The 21,318-nt window shown below is 37.5% G+C and overlaps 1 non-coding gene across 1 annotated transcript; it reads left to right on the top strand.

The window, feature by feature from the left end:
• The first annotated feature begins 1,889 nt into the window (after positions 1-1,889).
• LOC136143926 (U11 spliceosomal RNA) lies at positions 1,890-2,022 on the top strand. Its single transcript, XR_010658428.1, has one exon. It is a non-coding gene; the product is annotated as a U11 spliceosomal RNA (small nuclear RNA).
• The last annotated feature ends 19,296 nt before the right edge of the window (positions 2,023-21,318 follow it).

The following is a 21,318-nucleotide window of genomic DNA, read 5'->3' as shown; positions in this document are numbered from 1 at the left end:
ACAGAGCTTTGTTGACAAAGTAATGTCTCTGCTTTTTAATATGCTATCTAGGTTGGCCATGACTTTCCTTCCAAGGGGTAAGTGTCTTTTAATTTCATGGCTACAATAACCATCTGCAGTTATTTTGGAGCCCAGAAAAATAAAGTCAGCCACTATTTCCACTGTTTCCCCTTCTATTTGCCATGAAGTGATGGGACCGGATGCCATGATCTTTGTTTTCTGAATGTTAACCTTTAAGCCAACTTTTTCACTTTCCTCTTTCACTTTCTTGAAGAGGCTCTTTAGTTCTTCTTCACTTTCTGCCATAAGGGTGATGTCAAGTGCATATCTGAGGCTATTGATATTTCTCCTGGCAATCTTGATTTCAACTTGAGTTTCATCCAGCCCAGCATTTCTCATGATGTGCTCTGCTTATAAGTTAAATAAGCAGGGTGACAATATACAGCCTTGACATACTCTTTTTCCTATTTGGAACCAGTCTGTTGTTCCATGTCCAGTTCTAACCGTTGCTTCCTGACCAGCATACAGGTTTCTCAAGAGGCAGGTCAGGTGGTCTGACAGTGCATTTCAAGGACCATATAACATACTAAAATATATTTAAATTCCAGTACTAAAATTTGAAGTGAAACTAAAAATTAAAAAAAAAAAATTCTTTTGCAAATATATCATACTTAATTATTTCATATTGGAAACAAATTGTCTAGCATCTTTCTCTTCTGTTGAATCATTAATTTTTCCCTCTGTTTCTTTGTCACTTTAGCTTTCAAAGGTTCTCAGTACTGTCAGAATGCTTGCTAAGACACTGACTCTCAGAACACAAATGGATACAGGACTTCTACATAATGACTTGACTGTCTTTCTTCTTCCTCAAAGAATAAAAAATCTGTTTCCTTCTGTGCCTTGTATTAAATTCCAACACCATTCAAGTCAGAGACAAACTTGTGAAAACTACTTTCTTAATGGATTATTTGAAAGTATTTATGCAACTTCAGTGATGGTTAGGGTACACAATGTAATTATTCTTAGCTTCATTCCTGAACTGAACTTGGGTTTGCCATGCAGCAAAACCAATTTACTGAAACCAGGTTGCAGTGAAGAAAAATACAGTGCTTATTACAGGCACAAAGCAAAGAGTATGGGTGGCTTATGCTCAAAAACCTGAACTCCCTGAAAGTTTTCAAGGAAAGGTTTTTAAAGGCAGCATTTGGGGTGAGGGCTGCATGGGGCATGACTTTCTTCTGATTGGTTGATGGTGAGGTAAAAGAGTGATGTTTCAAGAATCTTGATCATCAAACTTCTGGTTGCAGTCTGGAGTTCACAACCTTCTGTTCGGCATGTAGTCACCATCATCTACCAGTCTGGGTAAATTAGGACAGGGGGTACTTAGTTACTGCAGAACAACTCAAAGATCTGTGTCAAATTGCTATACATATTACTTGAGGGGGAACTAGGACTCTGGGGGGGGGGGGGTTTGTTGCTGTTTTTCTTTGTTTCAGATGTTTTGATGTGGATCATTTTTGTGTCTTTATTGAATGTAGGACTCTATGACTGAACTATCATCATTACTTTTCTTGCTTAACTGCTTCTCCTTTGTCTTTTCATTTTCTCATTCCTCTAATTAATAACTGCATGTGTTTGCTCTTTGGAACACAGAGAAGGCCTTGGAGACTAAAGCTTTTATCTAAAACCAAGAAAGAGGAGACAAGAAGGAGCTTTTGTACCTGGAAGGGCCCCGTAGGGTCCTGTTCTGCTTCATCATTAAGCCACTTGCTTGTCTTGCTTTATAAATGTTTAATAAGAAGATAGTCAAATTACAGTTTTGCAAGAATCTCTTGTTAGGATGCTGTTAGGCAAAATAATGGTTTTTGAAGATTTAAAAAATAGATATTAAAAAGGGGGGCTTCTGTTACAAGTGACACAGGTAGGGCAGTTTGTCCTTCCTGAGGAGTCAATATCAAGAAATTTCAGAAGCATAATTTTTTTGTACTTAGGCAGCTCGTAGTCATCGGTCCTGGTACCCCACCTCTCCCACAAAAAAAAAAAAAAAAAAAATAGGTATAATGCTTACTGCGGAAGCAATATTTTTTAAAGATAAAAAATTTATCAACCGATGATGTTTCTTTCCTCTCCTTCATTCTTCTGCTTTTCTTCTTTCTTTTGTTATCTTCATCCATCCATTGCTTCCCTTTTGTGTTTATATTATTTATTTTAGAGCTGTGTAACTTTAGAGGATGATCATTGCATTTTCATAATCCAAACATATTGGGGAAAAAGTTGTCATTTTGGAAAAGTAAGCTGTCACAATATTAATTTAATTTTACTTTTTTTTCATTTTTTTATAAAATGTAAAATTATCAAAATGAAGCATATTTTTAGAAACATTTTTAAAGATATCTTAATATGGAAAATTTCAAACATACCAAAAACTGATATTATGGTAAAATAAATCCCTTTTACTCAATATTCATCTTCACCAATTGCCAACTTATGAACAGTTTTGTTTCACTGATCTCCCCACTTTCATTTTACAATTTTGGGGATTTTTTCAGGGCAAAATGCCAGGCATTATGCCATTTCACCTCTAAATACATTATCATGCACTGCTAACATACACTTTCTTTTTACACATTCATCATGCCATTAACACATCTAAAATTAAAATAAAGCAGTATTTCACACCAATATTTCATACTCAGATTGCCCTGATTATCTCAAAACCATTTTTTTCACTGTGAGATTTTTTGAATCAGAATTCAAATAATATCCATAAATCATATTGGTTCTTACATCTTTTCTGATTTTCCCATTGGCTGTTTCTGAAGGGTTAGGAAAGAATCCATTATTTATTCTGTAGAATTCTCACATTTTGCATCTGGTTAATGAGTTCTTTGGGCTTCCCTGGTAGCTCAGCTGGTAAAGAATTTTCTGGCAATGCGGGAGACCCTGGTTTGATTCCTGGGTTGGAAAAATCCCCTGGAGAAAGGATAGGCTACCCACTCCAGTATTCTTGAGCTTCCCTGGTGGCTCAGATGGCAAAGAATCTGCCTGCAATGCAGGAGACCTGGGTTCAATCCCTGGGTTCAGAAGATCCCCTGGAGGAGTGCATGGCAACCCACTCCAGTATTCTTGCCTGGAGAATCCCCAGGGAAAAAGGAGCCTGGTGGGCTGCAGTCCATGGGGTCACAACGAGTCGGACACGACTGAGCGACTAAGCACAGCATATCACAATGAATTATTTGTGGCATCATTTAACATATTTCTCTTTCTCAGCATGTATCCTATACCCTGGTAGTGAGGTGCAGTTATAATTCAAGTAGATATTTTTCAATAAGACATCATACATGGTATTGTAAATTTCCTATTTTTATGAGAAATTTAACTCAATTCAATTCAGTCGCTCAGTCATGTCCGACTCTTTGCAACCCCATGGACTGCAGCACACCAGGCTTCCCTGTCCATCATCAACTCCCAGAGCCTACTCAAACTCATGTCCATGGCGTTGGTGATGCCATTCAACCATCTCATCCTCTATCCTCCGCTTCTCCTAGTGGTGCTAACTAGTGGTGTTAACATTCTCTGTAACATTCAGGTTGTGTCAGTGTGATCCGTCCAAATAAAAATTTCACACCAACAAATCTTTGGATGATTTTGATCCTTTGGAGTTTATAAAATGATGGTTTTCTAATTCCATTATTTCCTCTTCATTTATTAGATGTAAATAGTTTATATAGAAAGAACCATTTATTATGTAATTGTTGGCTACTCTAAAAAACAGAAAAATATGTTTAATTCCTACCAGTTGTTTTTGAAGTCTTAGAACAGTGAATCTTAGCAATTACCAATAGTTACCAATAAAATCTTTTAAAATATCATTTTGAAATAATAGCTTTTTAAATTATGCTTTTTATTTTAGAATAGATTGAGATAGGAAAGTTGTGAAGATAGTGTACCTTCAAAAAACAAAGTTGGTAGGATCTGTATTTACATCTTTAACTATATCATGTACATCTATAGGATCATCTACATATCTCTCTATTTATAGAAATTTATTTCAAGAAATTGGTTCACGTCATTGTGGGGCTGCTGCTGGTGCTGCTAAGTCACTTCAGTTGTGTCTGACTCTGTGAGACCCCATAGATGGCAGCCCACCAGGCTCCTCTGTCCCTGGGATTCTCCAGGCAAGAACACTGGAGTGGGTTGCCATTTCCTTCTCCCATTGTGGGGCTGGCAATTCCAAAATCTGTAGGACAGACCAGTAGGCTGGAATCTCAGACAGAAGTTGATGCTTCAGTCTTGGGACAGAATTTCCTCAGGAAACTCTAATTTTGCTGTTTGTTTTTTAATTCACTTTTGCTCAGAAAAATTTAGTTAATGTCAGTGTGGGGTAAAATTATACCATTCTCAGATTAGAACTAGGAATCTTTTGATCTAATTTAGACTGGAGAGTTCAGGGTTGAGAGAGGCTACAGTTTTGCCTTTAAGGCCTTTCCACTGACTGAATGAAACCTACCTGCATTATGGAAAACAATCTTCGACTGAAAGTCAGTTGATTGCAGATGTTTTCCACATTGACAGAACAACTTCACAGCAACACCTACCTTAGTATTTGATTGAATAGTCTAGCCTCTCAAATTGACAATAAAAATGACCACCAGAGATGGTGAAGAGAACTCCTATATATCCCACATGAAGGAGTTAAGGAAAGAAGAGAAAAAGGAAGGAAGGAAGGAAGAAAACAAGGAAGGAAGGCAAGATAAGTGGGAGGGAGGGAAGGAGGAGAAGGAAATGGAGAGAGAGAGAGAGAGATGATAGGCTGAAAATATAGAGGTAAAATAAAAAAGAAGTTTTCAGTATGACACAGTTCAAGTTCTTTCAAATATATTGTCCTTTTGAATTATTTTTGAAAATAGGCCTATGATCCCCAAGTAATGATAGCTGATATCAGTTAAATCATTGATAATGATACATTATTTGTTTCCCTTCTGTTGACATCTTCCATCAAGATGATAAATTTGTCGCAATGAATGAAAGAATATTGATATATTACTATTAAGTTCATATTATGTTTACATTTCTTTATATTTTTTAGATTTAATGCCCATTTTCTGTTCCAGGATCTCATTCAAAACACTTACTTTTAATTGTCATGTGTCCCTGGCCACTTTTGACTATGATAATTTCTCAGATTTTCCTCTGCTTTTCATGACCCTTACAGTTCTGAGGAGTACTCAGTGTTTTATAAAATACTCCTCAATTGGATTTTATCTCATAATCTTCTCATGATTAGACCAAAGTTATGTATTTTTGGAAGGAAGACTGCAAAGACAGTGTCATTTTAATCTCCTCGTAGCAAAAGTACATGCCATCAGCATGACTGATACTGTGGATGTTGACTTTGATCACCTGGCTGAGGTAGATTTTCTCAGGATTCTCCACTAAAAAGTAGAAGAAGAACGTTATTACACACAGGCTGAACTTGAGGAGTAGAACATTATCTATGTACATTATTTGTATTTATTCTGTTCCAGAGATTTTTATCTTTTCTCCATTTATTCATGTATTCAATCCTTAACATATATTTAAGCAGTATGGGTTGAAACACCTGTTTTAAACTTTGGATTATAATCCAACACTACTTTATTTTATTGTTCAAATTGTCCAGGCTTGGCCACTGGGAGATCTTTTGTTTCGCTCCTATGACTCTTTGGCATGCCCCATCAGAGTGGGCATGATTAACCAATCAAAGACACATTTTCTTTTCATTACCATATCATTTACCTCTAGCATTTCCTTTCAGTTCTTAGCTCCCATTTTCCTGTTTACATTTGCCATCAGTTCTTATCTATTATTGTTATGCCCGATGTCCGAATCCCTGAGCGGGAAGAGAGAAGGCTTCCAAGACAATGCAACTCGCAAAAAAAGGGAAGTTTATTACTGACTGGAGCCAGGCCCTTCTGCCCCACCCATCACAGTGGTGCAGGGTCAGAAAAAGCCCCGAGCCCAAGCTGTTAGCAAATTTATAAGATATGCATAAGCAATTAGTAGCTGGCTTAAGCGGATTGGTTACATGTTTGCAAAGCAATTCTATTGGTACAGACTTTCGCGGGCTTTTTCAAACCTGGGCGTTCGCGCGCTTTTTCAAACCTGGGCGTTCGCGGGCTTTTCAACTCTCCCTTTGTTTCTTACTGGACGCATATTGATTGGCTGGCTCCAGGTTACCTGATGGGGGTAGGGAATCTTACCATTTCGGGGGAAGCTAAAACTTAGGTCCAGGCTGCCTGTCATGGTATTAACCCTAGCAGCCTCACAAAAATATGTTTTAGTTACAGTCATTAAGATAGGAATCATAAGTTATTTTAAATTCCCTGACTGATAATCTCAACATCTGTGTTATATCTGAGTTTTATTTCTAATGATTGGCTTATTTCTTCACAAAGTGGTGTTGCTTCTTGTCTTTGTGTATCTCATAATTTTGTTTGTTGAAAACAAGACATGTTATTTCAGGTAATGTGAACAGAGATAAATCAGTCTTACTGTGAGAATCTTTGTTCACCTGGCTGGTAAGTAACTGGGCTTACTGTTTGCTGTAGCTGCAGGCGTCAGAGACTTCTCTCCTCTGGACTTTGGTTTCTAAGCTTTCCTGCTTAGAGCCTGAATCTTGCAGCTCAGCTGCAATGTCCTGTTGTTATCCTGCAGCCTGGTCCATATGATGGTAAAATGTGGGTTTTGGGGAGCATTCTATGCTGTTCTGATCAAGTCTCAGTCTTTTTGTGGGTCTGTGTCTCAGGGTTATGGCCTTCATAAGCATTTACATCCCTCCTCCCGTGGTACAACCTTCGCCCTTCGCTCCATCCTCTTCCTTCTGGGTACGGCATTGCCAATCTATATCCTTTATCTCTCTCCCCTGTTGACTATGTTTTTCCCTCTTGGGTGAGACAGGAATATTGAAGGGTGACTGGTGTGGGAGGAATTCCCTTTCTCTAGCTAAGATAAAGGAGACTGGTGAAATTCTTTCCCTTGGAAAGTAGGCCTTATTTATGAAGAGGGTTCTGAGGCATTTCACAATAGTTACTCTTCTCCCTGGGCCAGGGCCACACTGAGATCTTTCTTAGGGGTTCCTAGAGTAAACTCCCATGAATGCAGAGTACCCCCTAAGACTGTAGCCCTGGGTTTTTCTTGTTTTCACACTAGTTCACATTAAACCTCCAATAATTTGTCAAAATTACCATGTTAAGTACTAGCAGTTGATGTTTAGAGTGTGTCTGCTCTCGATAAGTAGATCTCAGTTGCTCTATCTTTCTGGATCTCTCTTCAAATTCAGGGTAGTAGTTTGACCTTCAAACTTAGTTCTCTAATGTGTCCTAAGAAAGCTGCTGACTTTCAGTTTGTCTAGGTTTTTCCCATTATGATGATGGAAATGACAATTTTCCAAACTCTTTAAATATACAAGATGAAAGCAAAAGTAATCATAGATTTTACACATGATCAGTTTTCAGTCCCCAGTCATCACTTTACTTTTATTGATTAAGGTGTAACATTTTTAGCAGTTGAGAATCTGATCAAGTCAGTAGGTTATCTTGTCACAACCCCATTTGTCTTCGAACATTTCCTTGCTTTCTGGCAGACTATGATATCCTAAGTTCACATTTCTTGTCCGAGCCCTGAATGGAGAATTGTATACATTTGCACATTTCCTGACAATTTCTCCAAGAAATCTTAATCCTTTTATTGAAAAACAGGCATAATACTGGCTTGCCTTTCTTCTCAAGTATTTCAGTAAATAGATGTGTGAAAAAAAATGAATTCATAATGATACTTCAAATTTAAGTTTATCAAATGTTTATAAAAGCATATAATTAAATAGTTATTTGTTTACACTGAGCTACCTTTCATATAAGAGAAGCAAAGTAAGCACTTGACCTTTTCCTATTATTATTAGTTTTTGGATAAAGCTCTGGGTCCTTTTACCCTGACTCCAGTGAGCTTTCATCTCTTTCTAATATAATGTGCAATCCCAGACTTATCTTCCACATTTTTTAACATTGTGTTGCAATCAGCCTGTTTCTTAAGGAGCCTTTGTTGGATTCCTTGGTAATGGATATTTGGTGATCACACTTTGGGTAGTAGGTATGCTCAATGCTACTGCATTTCCACTGCTCCTGGAACTTTCCAGTGTATTAAACCAGGAAATACATACAAAATTGTTGCAGTGAGAAAATAAACACTAATGTTCCTGATACACCAAATTTAAAGTTAAGATTGCAAGATTTTTACATACCTGCTTTGACTTCCCACTTAAAGTTCTTACTTTCCAAAATGAAATATTGTTGTTTGCCAGCATCTGTGTCATCACTTATTTAATTTATACAATTATATCAACTCAATGTTTTTAAAAGCCAGGTTTATTTTTTTCTAAATTAAAATAGCTTGTTGACATAAATAGAGAGGTAAACTGAGGCAAGTTGAAAAGAAACTAATATTTGAGAATAGCAGATTAATTCAGGACAAGGAAACTGTAGCAAGCTACAGATGAGGGTTTGGAGCAGGTTATACTCATAGGCAGGGAAGGGAAAAGGGGGAGAGTTCAATTAAAGTTGGTTCAAATCTAAAAGAAATGGAAACCAACCCTGAAATTTTTCCAAACTGACAAAATCAGTCCAGTCACAAAGTTCAATTAAGTCCACTTTGTAAGACCAACTCACCTGGGTCATTCTCTTCATGTGTTTGGCAAAACAGCCCAAGGTTGAATATAACTACCTCTGATCAGTCCCCCATTACCCAAGAAAATTCCAACACTATCCTTTAAAAAAAAAAAAAAAAAACTAACAAATAAACAAAAAATCCCGACTATTTTAGAGCAATTTTAAGTTCACAGTAAAAGTGAGAAGAAAGTATAGAAATCTATATGCTCCCTGCCTCTACACACACACACAGCCTCTCCCATCATCTAAATCTCTCACCAGAGTGGTAAGTATCTTATAATCAATGAAGCTACACTGATTCATTGCAATCAAAGTCCATAGTTTACTTAGGGTTCACTCTTGGTGTTGTATATTCTATGAATCTGAACAAATGTTTAGTGAACTGTGGGCTTCCCAGTTGGTGCTAGTGGTAAAGAACCTGCCTGCCAACGCAGAAGACATAAGAGATGTGGATTTGATTCCTGGGTCAGGAAGATCCCCTGGAGGAGGGCACGGCAACCACTCAAGTGTTCCTGCCTGGAGAATTCTTGAACAGAGGAGCCTGGTGGGCTACAGACCAAAGGGTTGCAAAGAATTGGACATGACTGAAGTGACTAAGCTTGCATGCATAATGACACGTATCCACCATTACAGGATCACACAGAATTGTTTCTCCTATAACATCCTCTCTGCTACCCTGAGGGGAGCCGGCCTGCTCAAGGCCCAAAAAGGCCCTGGGAAAGCCTTGAAAGAGGCCGTTCCCTGTCCCACCACCCCATGATAAAGTAGTAAAACATTTGCCGGGTCTCCTTTGTTCTTCCTTGAGAAAAATATAGTAGTGACCTTCACTTAGTAGTTTATCTTGGAATGCCAAAAATAAGATGTAAGCTTCTGCAATCACTTAAGACAAAGAATTGTATTGATGTGACAAAAATCAGATGGCATTTTTATGAACTATGTTTTCTGCTTGTACTATTATAAAGGTAGCTGTTTTACTCAATAGAATCACTGACTTGCCTAAAGAGCATTCAGTCCTCTCGACCCCATTCTTTACTATCGGCTCTTTTTCTCAAGCTTCCATGCTGTTGTGGTCAGGACTTGTTCTCTTTGCCAGCTGGTCCCGGCACTACCTCTATTCATCCCTTCCTCCCTCTTAAACCCTGGAAACCACTGATCTTTTTCTTGTATTCATAGATTTGCCTCAGCTTTTTAAAAATAACTGCATATTCTATTGCAAGGTATGCCATAATTTATTTCAGAAGAAATATAACAATATCTTTATTGTTATATTCAGGCCTTCAGCTGCTTCAGGGAACTTTGGTAATTGTTTCTTCCCATTAGCTCTCTGCTTGGCAGTGGGACATCATGGTGAGGGCACCCCCTGATGGAGAGGCCAGGATCCTGATCCGAGGGCTCTGCATCCAGGGTGTATCCTGAAGGGTCAGGGCATCATTTCCCAGTGCTTGTACGGTGTCCTGCCTGGCTAGTGCTGGGTATCTAAGCCCTGTCCCTCAGGGGCCAGAAGGCTCACCTTCTTGCTTCTGCACCATACCATTATAAGGAGGCTGCAAGTTTTGCAAGGAAAACATTTTTTTTTTTTTCATTCACTGAACATTGAGGATTTACCGTGTCCACCCCATGTTTGTGCTTTGGCTCCAGAGATGAAAAACCCTCACCTCTGCTCTCAAAGAATCCACAGTATCTAAGAGAAGGCAAGCGCATTGTAAGGAGTCTTGTTATAAAACTGTGTGCTCAACCACAGCTCTGAGGACATCATCATGGGTGATGGCTCAGGTGCGGCCTGGACGAGCCCCATTGGACAGACTGGATCTGAAAGAGTGAGTCAGCAAAGTTGGCAGGTGGGGAAGAGAAAGTACTCCCCAGATCAGGGAACAGTGTGTGTGAAGGCAGGCAGCATATAAATAACATATTAGGTTAAGTATTGCCTGGGGTAAGTTAGATACTTACTATTCCAATTTTGGGGCTTCCCAGATGATATTAGTGGTAAAGAACCTGCCTGCCAATGCAGGAGACTGTAAGAGACTTGGGTTCAATCCCTGGGTCAGGAAGATCCTCTGGACGAGGGCATGGCAACCCACTCCAGTATTCTTGCTTGGAGAATCCCATGGACAGAGAAACTTGGTAAGCTACTGTCCATAGGGTCACAAAGCATTGGACATGACTAGAGTGACTTAGCTCGCATTCCGATTTTTTCTTTAAAATGCATAGCACTAAATCTATTGAATAACAATATTTTTAGTGTGGAAGGCAAGATATCAGTAAATAACACTGTTTGGGTTCCAGACTGGCATTTAATGAAAATTAGACATGTGCATTCAAATCAGGACTGGGGAGGAAAGATCAGCATGGGGTTGATGTGATAGATGATTCTCATACAAATGTCATCAGCCAAGATAAGTATTACCAACATTATCTACCATGTGCATCCCTGGATGACCATCTTGTTGCTAGATTTTTACTGCCTAAAACAGTACGTTTTTATTATCCCTTAGGATGAAGTAAAAACTATACTCTTGCTGGAATTTAATATGTTTAGAGTAATTTCAAGTTTTCTTGATTAGCAGAAACAAGTTGCTACAGATTCACTAGGCTTGAGGGGTAGAGTTCATAGAATCCAATTTATTGTAACTGTTCTAAGAGATTATAATTAATATTCTTAAATTTGTTTCTGCTGTCACCCTGAAACTTAGACCATCTACACAGAAAACATTTGTTTGTGACTCCACGAAAGGAAAATTTTGACACAGAGATTTAAATGAATGTTTTGATTTTTTATTTCTTCAGGTTTAGGAAAAAATGAAACTGTGAGCTTATTGAATACATACATAATATACAGTGCATATCCAACATTTCATCAGACTGTTTTGAGCCTCTGATAAATGTGATGCTTTCATGGTGTGATCTCCCTAGCAACATGAAGCTAATATCATCTTATCTTACTTTCTTCACTTTGAGAGAGGTTGAGAAGTAAGTGGGAGAAATACAGTCATCTTCAGAATGAGGACTTGCATGATTTAACGGTACTCATGAAAGAGATGGCCATGCACCGGAACCCCTCTACCAGTACTCGACCAGCTACATCCCTGCTTCTTGTGGTTCTTGGTTCCATCAGAGCAAAGCTCTTTTTTTATAACGAGTATGTTATGATGCTCCCATTGCTATCCTGAAATGAAACTTCACATCCTATCCTGTGGTAAAGGGGGGAGTTGGGGCTGTCTATGACTCCAGCAGGAGAGGATGACTGGGAGCTACAGAGGTAGAATTCTCCTGGACCTTGCATCACATGTCTCTTTCATGAGCTGATATTACTCATATTCTTTTGCTATAATAAACTGTAACAATGAGTATAAGAGCTTTCAGCAAGTTCTGTGTGTCCTGCTAGTGAATTCTTGAAACTGAGGGTGGTCTTGAGGCTGCACCCACAAAAATAACAATATAATGTCATAATGGTATTTCACTGAACTGAATAACTTTGCCAAAATCTAATAATGTTTAACCAATAAAATATCAAATTGATGTGACCTCTTTGAAATTAGATATGACACAGATATAAATGGAAACTAAGTTGTAATTATACAGCATACATTCAAGAAGCAAAGGTTCGGATACAGCTATCCTGAAGAACATAATAAAATAGACCAATACTTCAACTTTTTTATAATGAATAAATTTGTAATTAAGATAAGAAAGATACTCAGAGCCCATTCTAGCAAGAGACATGGGATAGGGAAAATGCAAGGGGAAAAACAGAGATTAAAATAAAGTGTAATGTTAGAAGAAACAACTAGAAGTTGTAATTATGTAATAAAAGATAGAGGAAATACCTTTAATTGAAATGGGGGAATAATCCAAGGCAAATTACAGACTGATGAAATGGGGGGAAAAGTGATGAGGCATGAAATTCATACATATGAACTTGGTCTTGTTTATAGATGCAGACATGAAATAAGACCCTGTGTTATCATAGTTTATTCCAGGAAACCTCTTTCCACCTCACACCATGATGGACCATATATTGGGGACCGTATCCCTCAGCTGGTGACACAAAGAAAGAGAAGAAGACATAAGTGGGTAGCGTAACATAATTAATGTGGTAGACCTGGGAGGCAACTCCTAAATTGCCCTAGTGCACATTTTTCTTAATATGGGTTACCTATGGTCATACTGCACACTAGTGTGTGTATATTTACTACATGTAAACATATACATAATTCAAAATATCTCTAAAGCAAGCTACATTAATGAAATACACCAAGATCCCCATGTTTCCTGTGTTTTTAGTAACTTAATGGTATTTGGTTCTCCAACTGTTAATAGGAGTCTTTAACATCCTTTCCTTAGACATTACAATTGGTTCCACAGCTTTTTTTAGTAACCACCCTACTGCACTAGAACCATCTTTAGTTAAATACAGAATTGGAAATTGGTCTAAATAAGTAGTTTAGTTTCCTTCCAAATGAGTGTGTGGGGAAATCTTAAATACAGAATCTTTTCTAACTATATCAATTAAAAGATATTTTGGTCTCAAAGGCATTATTTTTAACTTATTTAACTTCCTGCAAATATTTAACATAGTCTTTAGCCATTTTTAGTAGATTAGTAAATTATTCTGATAAAGATCTTTAAATCAATTATTTATACCTATTAAATACATGTAAATCCATGGCTAATTCATGTCAATGTATGGCAAAAACCACTACAATATTGTAAAGTAATTAGCCTCCAACTAATAAAAATAAATGGGAAAAATAAATACATAAATAGTACTTAATAATGAGCAAATGTTTCCAAATTAGAACTTTTAATTGTATCCATATGTCATTCTTAGTGAGTGAGATAAATACCTTGATATTCTCCTTCATTTTAATAAAATTGATCTCATTTCCTTATAGTTTAGGAAAAAAACCATTTAACATTTTTAAATAAGTCTAAAACATATGTTGCATACTTTCTCAATAATACAATTTCAATGTACACCTTTTAAATAATTCAACTTAAAAGTTATTTAGTAATATCCAAAAGTGAATAAGATCTTAAAAACAACAATCTTCAAACAACAGCAGCAACCACTTCCTTTGGACAGTTACTTCCTTTGTCGTATAGAAGGAGATATCCAAACATGTCTTTGGTGGTAATGTACAGATCATGAAACTATCTGAGGTACATGGGAGCAGTCTTCATGCCTTAGGAGCAATGACAATGTTGTCCATTCAGTGATTTTTCAGTGCAATCTTTGGCCCTGAAGCATTGTTGAGCAGAAGGCAAATAAGTGCTAAAGACACCTGATGCAGCATTTAAAAGTCCCCCCATGGTCTCCACCGGATTCACCATGTCTGTTGCTCCATCTGCAGCAGAAGCAATGGCATGGAGAAATGAACTATTTGTATACATTTTAAGGCTTTTGGGTACTGAAATTTTCTTTATAGCCATTCACAGCAACTTTGAAAATAATATTTCATTTAAAACTTGTCCTTTCTTACAAACATAACATATGCAACAGCAAATCTTCATTGTCATATAAAAATTGTTCATCCACCTATAATGAACATTTATGTCACTAAAGCACATTGTAAAGTTGTATTTTACTTCTTTCCCCACGTTACCATTCTTCTCAAACATGATAAATGATTGGTTGAAAATTACATTTTTGAATTTCTTTCCACTTTTGTATACTAATATTATACTGATAGTAAAATATTAATATAATACTAATATTATACTGATAGTAAAATATTAATATAATACTAATAAACTAATTTTGTCTAATATTGTGCAACTTGCTATATTTTAGATTAATTTGTGGTTTTATCTAAGAACCAAAGAAATCTTTTTTTTTTTTCTGGTCAAATGCAATATTTCAGTTTTATTATTACCTTTTTCAAATCACTTTTTTACATCTTGAAAATATGGTATATCTCTGACAACCCTAGTGTATTTCTTGGGGAAATGTTTATCTAATTTTGGTTCTACTCTGTTTTAGTAGAGTAAATATTAGGATAAAATCAATATAAAATGCTTTATTGAACACAATTTGGCATTTTAATATTTTTAAAATAATGGCTAAAGTTGCATTTCTCTCTGTCTCTACATATATATGTAGAGAGATATATGTGTGTGTGTATATGCATACATATATACATATACATATATACACATAACTGTAAATTTGATAGCTAAAATTTTTGATGGCAACATGTTTCCCAAATAACGATGAATTCTTAGTAAAGTACCAAGTAAACAATGAGCAATCTTCTCTTGGTTTATATGGCAGGTTCGTTTGAAAATTCAATGCATATCACAACTGTGATAAAATATTGTCTTCATGTCACAAAGAGTCAGACACGACTGAGCAACTGAACTGAACTGAACATGAAATAGTCCTAGGGTTTAGACTCAGGTTTCAAAGTTCCATCATTTTCACTGGAACATTCAAGAGTAATTTGGAACAAGCATGGCTTTCTAAGATACAGAAACATATACTACAGATTTTTAAGGGTTCTAGACATTGCAGACTATCTAGAATTTCAATCTTTATTCTCTAAATGCTCAGCGAATTTTCAGATTTTGCATAAGAGGTGATATTGCCTCAGATGGGAACCATTAATATCATGCAATCCTCTTAGCAACATCAGAGGTAATTATTTCTGCAAATTGCAAAAAAGGAAACTGAGGTCAAGAATGGAAATGATGCCTTATTGTGGTTTTACAGCTAGTATATGGTAGAGCTAGATTTAAGAATCAGGTTTGTCCACTTCGGAGTCAAACCTCTTCCACTGCATCATGCTGGTGTTGACTGATTTGACTGACTGTATGGACAAACAGGTGAACAAAAAGATAACTAATGAACAAATGATTTATAATTTGACCTTACAGATCTTTTGTAACCCAAACTCCCCTTGCATTGACATACAGAGATCCACACCAGTAACCTCTTTTATCTTTTTGAAGATGTTACAGCCATACTACAAGGTGAATTCACATTTTTTGAATCTGGCATGTTCTCTTGGATGGACTCAAAACCACTGGAGGCAGATATCAGTTCAGTTCAGTCCAGTTCAGCTGCTCAGCTTTGTCTAACTTTTTGTGACACAATGATGGACTTCAGCACGCCAGGCTTCCCTGTCCATCGCCAACTCCCAGAGCTTGCTCAAACTCACATTCATCAAGTAGGTGATGTCATCCAAACATCTCATTATCTGCCATCCCCTTCTCCTGCCTTCAGTCTTGCCCAGCATCAGGGTCTTTTCCAGTGAATCAGTTCTTCACTTCAGGTGGCCAAAGTATTGGAGTTTCAACTTCAGCATCAGCCCTTCCAATGAATATTCAGGACTGATTTCCTTTAGGATTGACTGGTTGGATCCCCTGCAGTCCAAGGGGCTCTCAAGAATCTTCTCCAATACCACAGTTCGAAGGATCAATTCTTCAGCACTCAGCTTTCTTTATAGTCCAGCTCTCACATACATACACGAATACTGGAAAAACCATAGCTTTGATTAGACTGACCTTTGTTGGCAAAGTAATGTCTCTGCTTTTTAATATGCTGTCTAGGTTGGTCATAACTTTTCTTGCAAAGATCAAGTGCCTTTAATTTCACGACTGCAATCACCATCTGCAGTGATTTTGGAGCCCCCCAAAATGAAGTCTCTCACTGTTTCCCCATCTGTTTGCCATGAAGTGATGGGACCTGATGCCATGATCTTAGTTTTCTGAATACTGAGTTTTAAGCCAACATTTCCACTCTCCTCTTTCACTTTCGTCAAGAGGCTCTTTGGTTCTTCTTCGCTTTCTGCCATAAGGATAGTGTCATCTGCGTATCTGAGGTTCTTGATACTTTTCCCTGCAATCTTGATTCCAGCTTGTGCTTCATCCAGCCCAGCATTCCTCATGATGTGCTCTGCATATAAATTAAATAAGCAGGGTGACAATATACAGTCTTGACATACTCCTTTTCCTATTTGGAAGCAGTCTGTTGTTCCATGTCCAGTTCTAACTGTTGCTTCCTGACCTGCATACAGATTTCTCAAGAGGCATGTCAGGTGGTCTGGTATTCCTATCGCTCTCATAATTTTCCAGAGTTTATTGTGATCCACACAGTCAAAGACTTTGGCATAGTCAATAAAGCAGAAATAGAAGTTTTTCTGGAACTCTCTGGCTTTCTCAATAGTCTAACGGATATTGGCAATTTAATTTCTGGTTTTTCTGCCTCTTCTAAATCCAGCTTGAACATCTAGAAGTTCACAGTTCACGTACTGTTGAAGTATGGCTTGAAGAATTTTGAACATTATTTTGCTAGCGTGTGCGATGAGTGCAGTTGTGCGGTGGTTTGAATATTCTTTGGCATTACCTTTCTTTGGGATTAGAATGAAAATTGACCTTTTCCAGGGTCTCTTAGTGAGGCAAATATCACTGCTATTTTAATTGAACAAGTCTTGATTGCTTCCTTATGTTTTGTGAACTGATGATGAGTCACATTGCTATTGCAGTCATTTTTTCGGCTATGATGGTTGGAAAATTAATCAGATTGAACTGTATTTTGCTAATTTGATCTTATAATATTCAGAAACTGCATCATTTCCCATAAAGTTAAGTTCTACTCAAACTCTTCACTGTCAAAATGATAAAGTTTAAATGCAAATTAAAATAGTTTGATGGATAGATTGGGCAACTCATTACAAAACACTCAATTAATTCTTAAAGTGATAAAACTGACAATAAAATTTCACATGAAGTATGATGGGATGACATATCACAGCATTTGAAGTGACAATTTTCAGGGAAAGATTTTAAAAGCTGTTTCTAATTGACAATCTGTGAAAATTTAATCAGAGATTATTACTAATTAGTATTATTGCCTCCTTTAAAAGAAAGCATAAAACACTATAATACTTTGCATGTCTGTCTTATTTAATCTTCATGAAGCATATATTATTTTTCCAGTTTACAAAGGAGGGAATTCAGGCTGAAAAGATGAAATAAATTGCTAGATCCAGGATAACAAAATGAGGCATGATCACCTAATTCAGGCATATTGCTCCAAAGGCTAAATCTTAACTTATAGTGTATTCTAAAAGACATTTCTTGAAATAAGGCATACAGATGGCCAAGAGACACAAGAAAAGATGTTCCACATCATTAATTATTAGAGAAATGAAAATTAAAACTACAATGAAGTATCACCTCACACTGGCCAAAATGGCCATCATCAAAAAATCTACAAGCATTAAATGCTGGAGAGGGTGTGGAGAAAGGAGAACTCTCCTACAGTGTTGAAGAAATCCATACTTTGAAAGAATATATGCACCCCAATGTTCATTTTAGCACTATTTATAATAGCCAATACATGGAAGCAACCTTAATGTCCATGGAGAAATGAAGATGTGGTACATATGTACAATGGAATATTAGTCATAAAAAAGGATGGAATAATTCCATTTGCAGCAATGTGGATAGACTTGGAGATTGTCTTATTGAATAAAGTAAGACAGAAAAAGACAAATGTCATACAATATCACTCATATGGGGAAGCTAAAGAAATGGTACCAATGAACTTATTTACAAAACAAAAGTTGAATCATAGATGTAGAACACAAACCTGTCTGTGGTTATCAAGGTGAAAGACGAGGAGAGAGATAAAATGGGAGATTGGGACTGACATATACTCACTACTACATATAGAACAGACAACTAATAAGAACCTACTTTATAGCACAGGAAACTCTATTCAGTACTCTGTAATAACCTATATGAGAATAGAATAAAAAATATTGGATATTTTTACAATGGATTTTTTACAATTGGATATTTTTTACAATAATGTAATATTATTACAACTCTGCTATACAACATGAACACAATATTGTAAATCAACTATACTCCAATAAAAAACTAATTTAAAAAAAATTACACTTTAAATATGCATAATGTGCAACTTATTATATATGTTAAGGACTAGCTAAGGAGGTTATAAATAGCATGATTTTCTTATATAGCCCAATGTCCCTGCATTAACCACACTGTCAGTATAAAACAAGGCTATACCTGTCTCTGTATGGGCTTTCCCTTCCCACTAACCTAATGATTTTTTGCGATGAAGAGTCTGACTTCACCCCATGGAATCCAGAGTCAAAGACAGTCTCAGAGTGCTGCCTCGTGGGCTGTGGGGAAGTGGTTACATCTGGGAAGTTAGCAGGACAAAAGGAACCTGAGTTGTTTCCTCTGGACCAGATGTTCTGTCCAGGTGGAAGAGAGCCAGTTGGGGCCACCTTAGGGTCTGCTCAGGAGGGCCAGCTGGAAGGGAAGGCAGGTCCTAAAAAAGAGAGGCTACAGATGGCTAGGGACCGAGGATGGAGGGTGAGGTACAAGGTAAGTCATGGGAGTGGTCAGTTATCAAACCAAGGAGTTACAGGTGACAGGTCACCTCAGACTGAGCGCCAGCTCAGTGTCAAAGAAAAACTGACCCGAATCCAGGCTACAGGAGCTGAAGAATCTTCAAGCTGAGTACTGCCCAAATTCCTGGCCCACAAAATTGTAAGATATAATAAAACTGTGGTTATTTTAAGCCCATATCTTCCGGGATGCTTTGTTATGCAACAAACAAGCCACTTTGAGGAACCATTAAAGACACTCACTAGAAATGAAGTTACTTTAAAACGTCAGCAAATTCAGAGAGTATGAGCCCAAATCAAGAAAGGACCAATCAAATAAAAATTCCATGTGCCCTTTACTCTTCTCCATCTTCAAGGAGAAGGAGAATTAGCACAGAGAGAAGGAACCCAGCCTCTTTCCCAAAATGTAGACTGTATAGTCAGCAGCAGGCATTGATGTTTTAACTACATGTTACCAACAAATTTAATTATTGATCAGAGGATTTTGTGATATCCAAGAGCACATTTATGGGCCTGCTCAAGCTTTCATCAAAGGCAGGATAAAAACTAGTTCCAGAAAATAAATGTTAAAAGACAGGATATTTTATAATTGCATACCATAAGTTATGGGACCACAGAAAACTCTTTCAATTATTTAATTATGTCTTCTTATATTCAAATATACATCATCAAAATACTGCAAAATACTGCTTGAGAGACTCTAGGGGGAATGGTCCAACTTAATTCAATGAGAGACATTCTGAATGAACTTCAAAGACTTCAGAAATTACATCAGTCAACCACTGAATTGACCTGAGGTTTCAAAGCCCTTTCTCTGAACTTGTATTACACAGAGAAATAAACCCAAATTTGTTTCAGTTCTTGTGAATGCATTTTCTGTAACTTGCAGCCAAATGCCTTTATAAAAGACACATTTATTTACTCATTGCTTTATTCATTTATCAAGTAGATATCAAGTGCCCCCTTTAAGGTAGGCATTCCAATACTGGGAGGACATAAGTAAGCAAGATTAAGTGCCTGGGGAAATGTTATAGTAAAGAAGCAGAAAAAAACAAGAAAACACATGAAGAAGCACCTTCATTTCGGGCAATAACATTTCTGTGGAAAAGGAAAAGCAAGCAAATGGAGGGAAAATGAAAAAAAAAAAAAAAGGAAGGAAAGAAGGAAGGAAGCAACTGGGATTCTCTTACTACAGTGTTCAGGAAGTGATTTCTTAAGGGGATGCATTTGACCAGGCATCTGGACGATCAAGCTGTGAAACTTGAGAAGATCCTAGCCAGAAAAGACACAGGGAGAGGGATCATAGATGCTGAGTCCTGAGGCAGAGAGCACGTGGAGGAGCAGCAGAAAGGAGGGGGCTGCTGTGAGTGGGGGCTTCCCTCATAGCTCAATTGGTAAAGAATCTGCCTGCAATGCAGGAGACCCCGGTTCAATTCCTGGGTTGGGAAGATCCCCTGGAGAAGGACACGGCAACCCACTCCAGTATTCTTGCCTGGAAAATCCCATGAACAGAAGAGCCTGATGGGCTACAGTCCATAGGGACATTCAAAGCAGGAGGAGATGGAGCCCCAGGGGATAAGGGCAGGGTTATCACAGAGGAAATTTGGAGCTTCTCTCAAGCATGATAAGAAGGTCCTACTTTTTCTCCACCATCTGCCCATAAGCTCTGGGAAGATCTTTGTTCATTTCTAAAATCCAGCACAACATCTCATACATATGACAAGCTCCATAAATAGTTTTTGAACTAAAGATGTAATGTCTGCTTGCAAAGAGAGACAACAGTCAATAGTCATTGATTCATTCATGCTCAGTAGGAATAGAACTGTTTTGTTCAGCATAGTGAAAATGCTTGATTTGCTTGTAAGAAGCTATGTAGATGGATGCCTTGGTAACCTCAAAATACATCATCTGGTCCTCTCCCAGAGGCCACAGAATGAAAGACTTCCAGAGCAAATCACACAGTTATTGGGATCAACGTGAAATGTAGTGAAAGGTGAAAGGAGAGAAATGAGGCAGGCTGACCCAGAGGATTGGGTGCAAGCAGGGTGCTGGGGGAGGTACTCTTTCTGCATCCTGGATTTTATATATATATTATATATATAACAGCCACATGTTCCCTCTCCCACTATCTGACTATAGTACCAGCACCAGCCTTTCTGGCCACACAGTGTGGTCAAAAGAACCAGAGTTAGGATTTGAACCAGGGGGCCAAACAGAGAAAAGACACTTAG

Source organism: Muntiacus reevesi, chromosome 10 (genome assembly GCF_963930625.1).
Source record: "Muntiacus reevesi chromosome 10, mMunRee1.1, whole genome shotgun sequence".
Taxonomy (NCBI): Eukaryota; Metazoa; Chordata; class Mammalia; order Artiodactyla; family Cervidae; genus Muntiacus; species Muntiacus reevesi.
The sequence above is the reverse complement of the archived record's forward strand: the minus strand, read 5'-3'. Positions and strand labels throughout refer to the sequence as shown.